The following is an 8401-nucleotide window of genomic DNA, read 5'->3' as shown; positions in this document are numbered from 1 at the left end:
CCAGGCACCAGGACAGGTCCCACGACCTGAGACTGTAACTGGCTGGGGCTGGGGGAAGGGCAAGACGCAGAGGCCGGGGCCAGCAGGCAAACCTCAGCTCAGAGGGGGGGGAAGGATGCTCAGTGCCCCTCCCCTGGGAGGTCCGACCCTCGGGAGGCAGATTTCTCTGTGTGCCGGGTGGGGGCAGGGCGGCCCCTGCGGAGCGACTGCCTCGTGCCCCTGCAGGTGGATGGCAGGGAGGTGACGGGCTACTGGGACATGGGGGCGGAGGTGACGCTGGCCCGGCTGCCGAGGAAGCATCCCCAGACCACATGGTACCCGACACTCAGCTGACCCTGAGGGGCATAGACGGGACCCTGCTTAAAGTGCCCGTAGCCTGGATGCATCTGAAACGGGGGGCCGAGGAGGGCCCCAAGGAAGTGGGGGTGCACGGGCACTTGCCCACGGAGCTGCTGATGGGGAATGACCTAGAGGAGCGGCCAGATGGACCCTACACGAGCCAGAGCCAGCGAGGGGCTGGCAACCCTGACCCAGGGAAGGACTCCCTGCAGGGGGCCCAGGGCCCCATCCCAGCAGAGATGGGGCCCAGCAGGGCTAGAAGCCCAGCCCCAGGCAAACGATGGGAGGGGCGGGGGAAGACAGGTCCCTATCCCTGCCCCAGCTGTGGAATTCCAGGCGGAGGGGCAGGCGGATCCCTCCGTACCACTGCCGAGAGACTGGACTGGCCTCGGTGCAGCTCAGCCCCTTGGGAAAGGCGGCCAGCAGAGGTTCCTGTGGGAGCAGGGATTCCTGTACCAGGAATAGCTCCCCCCAGGGAAGGTGGGGGGATGGGGGCTCCAGCGGCAGCTGGTCGTCCCCCAAAAGTATCGCCACAAGCTGCTGTATCTGGCCCATGACGCCCCATTTGCGGGCCCCAGGGGGATCCGGCGCGCCCGGCTGAGGCTGCTCCAAGACTTCTACTGACCGGGGATATTTGCAGCCGGGCAGCGGTCCTGCCGGTCCTGTGACTCCTGCCGCAGGGTGAGGAAGGCCCGAGATGGGGGGAAGCTGCTTTGAGGCCCCTGCCCATCATAGAGGAGCCGTTCCAGAAGGCAGCAGTAGAGATGATGGGGCCTGTCGGGGAGGCGACCCAGACGGGGAAAAAATACATCCTGGCAGCCGTCGATGTGGCTACGCCCTCTAGCGAGGCAGACACGGTGGCAGACGCGCCGCTGGCCATTTCCGGCAGGGTGAGGTTCCCCCAGGAGGACTGGTACGACCGCGTGGACCAGGGATCCAACTTCATGTCGGCCCCGCTCCGGTGCTTGTGGGAGACACACGGGGCCCGGCTCACCTGGGCCCCAGCATGTCGCTCCCGGTCCAACCAGCTGGTGCGGAGGTTCCAGGAGACCGTGAAGCAGATGCTGGAGGCCTTCATGCACTGGCACCCGCAGGACTGGGACAAGTACCTGCCCCACCTGCTGGCTGCACACAGGGAGGCACCCCGAGGGTCTGCCAGGCTCTCCCGGACAGAGCCAGGGTGCAGGAGGGGGAAGGACCCCTGGGCTTGCGGAGAGAGTTATGGGAGGGGGAGACCTCCCCGGATGCAGAGTCGCGGGTGGAAGACGTCCTGGCTTTCCGGGAAAGACTCGCGGAGCTCATGGGCCCAGCCAGAGACCGTGGGCAGAGCCCAAGGGAAGTGGCAGGGCTGGTCCGACCGCAGGGAGCGGGCCCGCGCCGGCCCCCGCAAAGCCGTGCAGCAGCCGAACACGGGGGAGCCGGCCCCTGCAGGGCACCGCCGTGGCAGCCCCAAGCCAAGGGGAGCGTCAGTGTCCCCGCTGCGGCTTCACCTGGCAGGGGACCCGAACTTCCCCAGGCCACAAGTGGAGTGACCCTGCTCAGTTCGCTCTCGGAGGGGGGAGAGGTGTGACATAGTGGGGGGCTGTCTGCTCTGTCCCCCGGGGTCCCCCCCGCTGTGCTGTGTGATTCCCTCGGACTCACCCACATGTGGATTGGCCTAGACACCTAGTCCCAGCCTGAGCAGATAAGTCTCTTCCCAGGGGGAGAGACAAAGGGAGGGAGGCAGAGACTGGGGGCAGGGTCCGGGAGCCGGGCAGTTTTCTGGCTGGGAAACATGAAGGGAACAGACTAAGCTGGGTGCTGAGGGGGCGATGGACCCCTAACCCAAGGGCCTGAGGCATCCTGGCCCTGACTCCGTAACCGCATCACGTCTGTGCTGGGCTGAATCCCGGAGAAGCAATTCACGCTCCTTTCTACTGGCTGGCGGAGTCTGTTCTCGCAGCTACGGGGGTGCAGGATCGGGAGGTGCAGGGTCGGGGGCTCCCCGATGCGCCGTCACACCCCACCTGGCCTGCGTCTGCATGTTTTAAAGGGCTGGTATTTGCAGAGGGGATAACGGACAAGGAGAGTGACCAGATGCGGCCAGCAGTCGCCCAAGGCTGACAGCTCCGTTGCATTCCTGGCGTTTGGGGAATTCAGGCCACCCGGACTGGCAGGCAGGCGGATGATCCCCCATTTTACAGATAGGGAAACAGAAGCAAATGGACTTGCCCCAGGGCACGCAGGCAGTCGGTGGCAGACGCAGAAACCCGACCTGGCTTCCCCCAACTCTCAGCTGGGTCTCTGCAGCTTGTTCGCCTGCTGCAAGGCGCATGCTCCCAGATAGCATCGGGGGGCCCTGGGGGAAGGTGGATTTAACGTGTTACAAAAATAAGCACCAGGCTTGCAAAAATAGCTCCCTCGCCGGCGTGTTTACAGACAGTCTGCTGCCGCCCCCCTGCCCTTCCCTCCCCCCAGTGGTCTTAGAGCTTCGGGCACCAGGGGCAAAGGAAACAAGGAACCTCCAGGGCTGGCAAAAGGAAGCCAACGGCCCTGAAGCCTTGGCACAGGCTTGTCACCGTCCCAGTCCCTGGGGAGAGCACTTCCCTCAGGGCTGTTGTCTGGACTCTATGCCCATCACCCTAGCCTCTGGGCTCCGAGCAATCAGCGCTTTGTATGCAGTGGTGCCTCGGCACCCCGCTCATGAACACACCCCAGAGAGCCCCCAATTAATCCATCACCCCCCCATGATATCGGGAAGGATTGTGGTCACTGTTCGCAATGGGGGAAACTGAGGCATAAAGCAATATGGGGCCCGTTCTTTCCCCAAGCATACTGCCTGCACAGACGCACCAAGTTAAGCAACTATCGTCCAGCCGGGTGGATAAAGCTTCGGACAAGAGACAGGCGAGGCCTGGATGCAGATCCAACTTCCGGCACTGGCCTGCCGGGCAAATCACAACCCTTCCCATGCCTCAGTTTCCCCCTCTGCACATGGGGGAAAACATTACCGACTTCCTTCACCCCGTGCTCTGCAATCTGTTGAAGATGAGAGGACAACTGGCGTACTGCTGACCCCGGGGGGGAGGGGGAACACCCAAAAGCCTGAGTCAGGCCTCCAAAAAAACTGGAGGGGTTTTCTAAAGAAGTTGGGGGGTACGTTTGTGGGCCACCTACTACCACCGGCGCTTTCAGGGCTCGCGGTTGAGTGCTCCCAGTAGCCACAAGAGCCGGAAATGGATCCTGAAACCTGAGCTGGGTCTTTAGCATGAGAAAGCTGGGGGGGAGGGGGTCACAGCAGAGGGACTGGGGGGGGGGGGGGAGCCACCAGCTTTGCTCCCGCCCCCCTTCTTTGGATATGCTTGGTCTCCATTCTTCCCCTCCCCCCACCCACTAGGCTGCTGCGAAGACGGGGAGCCCAGAACAGGCCAGGCCGTCTCGGCAGCAGCTAGGGGCGTGTCAAGGATGGGGGGTGCAGCTGCCCCCCACAACTCTGTGCCCTTGCAAAGCCCCAAAGGGGTCACTGGACTTCGCAGCCGGGTGCCAGACTAGGGGAGGACCAAGCTGCCCCCCCACTAGCACAGGCACCGATCCGGGGGGACCCCACTCTGGTGCTCCCTGGGGGCCAGAGAGCAGAGAAGCTGGGCCAAGTTCAGAATCCCTTCCCCAGTCCCAAGATTCGAGGGGTCTGAGCCCATAATCCATAATCCCAGGACAGCATGCGATGGAGGAGGGTGGGTGGGTGAGGACAAGAACAACAGATATCAGCTATGGCGTATCCTTAGCCTCGGCCTTTGCCATTAAGGTCCGCTCGGTTCCAGCAACGAATTAATTAGCTCTGCTTAGCTATTAGCAGCGCCTCATTAGCATCTCTGCCCAGGAGGTGTCGCGGAGGCCAATCTGATCAGCTTCCCCGCTTTCCTTTCACACTTTCCGTGGCACCGGCCAGGGAGCGGAAAACACCCCTGGCACTTTTCACACCAGTGCACGCAGCTGCGGCTGCAAAAACCCGAGGAGTTGGCACCTCCCTGAGCCGCATGGTGCTCAGGCGCCCCTGGCGCAGGATGGTTTTGTTTTGCCGCTGCTCACCCTGGAATTGGCTCTGGCCACCCCCCAGCCCCCTCGGGTGAGGCTCCAACGGTGGGATGGGAGCCTTACGGCGTCCCACGGCCGGCGCGGCTCCAACGTAGCGTCCGAGCGCCTTCCACCAAGCCCAGAGACTCTCCCCCGGGGCGGGTTCTCGCTCTGCTGCTCCCCGGAGGGAGCAGGATCGGAACCCACGCCTGCTGTGGATTTTCAGGGCCCGGCCTGTCCAGTTCCCCATTTGGTGCCAAAAGGGGTGACCCAGCCCCAGGGCTGTCTCAGCCCGGTTTATTTACCAAGGCGTTGGCCAGGCGGCTGGCATTCCAGGATGGGAATGAGACTTCTTCATACCAAGGCTTCGGAGCAGACACTCCACAGGCTGCCTGGCCTCAGTTTCCCATAGGGACAATATTGAGGCCACAGAGATCACACTAGGCCACGGGGGAGAAAAGCCAGGCAGTACGGGACGCGGCCACCCTGGCTGGACGGGGGCAGCTTGAATAGGGACGGAAGAGACTCGTAAGCAGAAGCTTGTCAGATAGTTGATTAGTGATATGGCTAATCAGAGAGAGGCAGCAAGGGGGAGGGAGCAGGAGCTGGTGGGGTGGGGGGGAAGCTGGCTTCCCCCAGCACCATCTCCGCGGGGGCAGGGGAAGTAGAGGCACAGCCGGAATGACCCGGGGAGTGGCCCCATGTTCCCTGCGGGGCTTCCGCTTTTGAAATGTCCAAGAAACCCACTGGAAGCGTTCGACGTCCGATCCATCTCCTCATCCGCGAGGCAGCTGACGGCACAGAGAGGACACCTATGGGGTTTGCAGACGATCGCAAGCTGGGGGGGGAAGGGCTTTTTGGGGGGGGGGTTACAATTCAAATCCATCTGGAGAAATAGTCTGAGGTCAGGAGGATGAGGTTCAATAAGGAATATCTGCCCCCCCCCCCCCCGCCCCACAAAGGGCTGTTCCCTGCAGCGCCCTGGATGCTGGGGGTGCCAACACCCTGTTACAAAGCCTCGAGCGCCCCCTGGTGGCACAACTCGGGGTTGCCGCGACGTGCCTCAGTTTCCCCACCCCCTTCTTCAGCCTTCTCCTGCCATCGCGGGGAGCAGGGGCTCCCACCAAGCCACGTTCAAGCTCGTGACCCTCTCCCAGATCCCGGAGCAGAGACGCTTCCCCCCAGTCTGTGAAACATCCAAACCAACGTGCCCTAAATCCACTCTCCCCTGCAGCCCCCTGCCGGCTGTATCCCCACCTTGCACAGCGGGAGCAGGGCAGGGCTAACTGGCTGGTTGCACCAGGGGGCTTTTTCTCTGGCATCTCCATGCCGGGGGAATTGCGATGCCTCCTTTCGCCAGGGAAGGAAACCCCACGGGGACAGGCAGGAACATTCCCTGCCCGGCCCTGGCACCCCACAAGGGGAGGGGGCCGTCCCGTTTGTCTCTTTCACCGAGGAGGGACGGATTGGGGCTCCCGTGCCTGCTTCCCTCCCACATGTGCCGGGGCTGTGACGTAGTGGGGGGGCTGTCTGCTCTGTCACCTGGGTCCCCCTGCGCTGGGCTGTGAGATTCCCTCCGACTCACCCACCTGTGGTTGGCCCAGACCCCTAGACCCAGCTGGAACAGATGACAAGGCGCTTCCCAGGGGGAGAGACAAAGGGAGGGAGACGAAGACGGACACCGGGCTGGGGATCAGGGCCTGGGAGCTGGGCAGTTTTTGGCTGGGATGACATGAGAAGGGACTAAGCTGAGTACGGAGGGGTCAGGGGCCTGTGGCCCCCCACCCCAAGGGGTCTAGGGCTGCCAGCCCCTGACTCCTTATGTCCACATCACGCCTATGCCGGATCCTGGAGAAGCAAGAGAGCTGCCACGCCGTCCCCTTTTCTGCAGGGGGCACCCCGCTCCCCCCCAGCCTCAGCTGCTCTGCAGGCCGGAGAGATGTGCCCCCTCCAGACTGGGGGCTGGGGCACAGCCACACCCGCTCCCCTGCCCGACCTCGCGGGGGATGGAGGAAGCTGGCTCCGAGCAGGGCACAGCTGGGGGCAAGGTGCCGGGAGCCCCGCCCCCCCCGCCCCCCCATTGCTTGGCCGTGCTGCAGTGGGCAGGTGCCAGGGCGCCAGCTGGCGGCCTGGAATTACAGAGCCTAATTACATGGGCACTTGTGGCTGCACGGGGCTGTGGCGGGGGGGCACCGGGCGGGGGGCACAGCAGTGCCAGACCCGCAGGCGGGACTCCAGGCCCTGGCTTGGAACCCAAGCACCAGCGCTGACAGTGAGCCCAGGACAGGGACCCCGACCTCCGAGGGGAAGGGGGGCTTTGAAAAGCCACACCCCAAGGTCCCCCAGCTGTGGGAGACTGCCCCCCCCAATTCCCCTCCCCAGTGCCGGGCAACGCTGCCCCCCAGCCCCTCCGCCAAACCCTCAGGGTCCAGGTTGTGCTGGGCGGCTTCAGTTTGCGCCCAGGGAGTTTCATGCCAAGGTTTCGGGTGGGGGCTCTGGTACGTGCCACCCGCAATGCCCCTACCGTGGCTGGCCCCCCCCGGACCCAGCTTGGCAGCAGCGGGTCTTCCCGTGCATGCCAGGAAGGGGACCGCTGGTGAGAGGGGAGGTCTGGTGCCACAGCCGAGGGGCCCATGCCAGCTGAAAAGGGGAGCAATGGGGCTGGGTCATTGGGTGCCAGGCTGGGCAGCCCCCGGGCAGCTCAGAGAGGGACACGGGCCGGGGGGGGTCGCTCCTGGCGGAGCTGATGCCGGCTGGGGGGGGGGGGAAGAGGAGGAACGACTGAGCGAGAGGCTGGGGGGGTGCAACATTGCTCCCCCCTCTGCCCGTGGCTGAGCTGCCTAGGGGGTCTATAGGTGGGTGCTCGATGTGCCAGCGACTCAGCCCGGCCCCCCTGGAGGCAAGACCCTCCCCGCAGCCGCCCTGAGAAATCCGCCACCAAATGACCTCAGCTGAGGGCTGCAGCTCCCCCCCCTCCCCCCGCCCAGTCACACGCCGGCGCCTAACCCAGCCTGACAGCGCCAGGCACTCCCCTGCCCCCCCCTCCACCTGCCCTGCCTCCACGGCCACGGGCCTTTTCCCCAAAACAGGCTCCTTGGGGCCTAGTTTTCTGGGCCTCCGGGCCTGAGGCCAGGCAGGGATGTGGGGCAGGGAGAGCCTGGGGCAGGATGGGGGACTCCAATTCCCAGCTCTGGCCTGTGGCGAGACCGAGGCCACTTCCTGCCTCGTTCTGTGCCTCAGTTTCCCCTCCCACCCCTTCCCTACATAGCTCCCAAGTGCTTCGAGACTAGGGCCCTGTCCAGCGCCCGCAGTTGGATCTGCCCCTGGCGGGCTGGGTGGAGTACGAGGCCTTTAGCGGCCAGGCTGATGCATTTGGGCCATGGCAGTGGAGCCGGGGGGGGAGGGGGGGGATGCAACGCCAGGTGCTGATGGCAGCGTGTCCATGGCAACGTTAAACCGCCTTGGAGGGGGCCAGCTGAGAAAAAAACGCCTGGACTGTCGCTCACCCGTTGGGGGCTTCTCCGCTGGTTGTAGCTCCTGGGGGGGGGGTCTGTGCCCCCCTCTGCCACTACACAGAACTTCATTCCCCTCCCCCCCAGGTGAGATGATTAGCCCTAGGGTGCAGTGGGGGAAACCGAGGCAGGAAGCGGTGGAGATTTGATCCAAGGGAGGAAAACTCAGCCCACTAGACACCCCCCCCCCTTCCTCTCTGGGAGCCGGGAATAGAACCCAGGAGTCCTGGGGCACCTCCACCCCCAACCCTGAGCCAAGCCCCTGGCCCCTGGAGGCCCCAGCCCCTAACTGGGGTGTCTACGCACCCCTGCAATCCGAACGCTGGCCGGGAAGGGCAGGCCGGGTGCGGCTTGCTCACTGCTCCAGCTGCTGGCTTGGAAACCCAGAACCTTGGGGGCAGAGACGCCGCGCAGCAGCAAACCCGCCCTGGAGCTCGGGGGCTGGCAGGACCATCACAGACACGTCACAGCGGCCTGGCTGCGATATTTAATGTTAT

The sequence above is a fragment of the Pelodiscus sinensis genome, chromosome 19, assembly GCF_049634645.1.
Source record: "Pelodiscus sinensis isolate JC-2024 chromosome 19, ASM4963464v1, whole genome shotgun sequence".
NCBI classification, from domain to species: domain Eukaryota; kingdom Metazoa; phylum Chordata; order Testudines; family Trionychidae; genus Pelodiscus; species Pelodiscus sinensis.
This window is presented reverse-complemented; position numbering follows the sequence as displayed.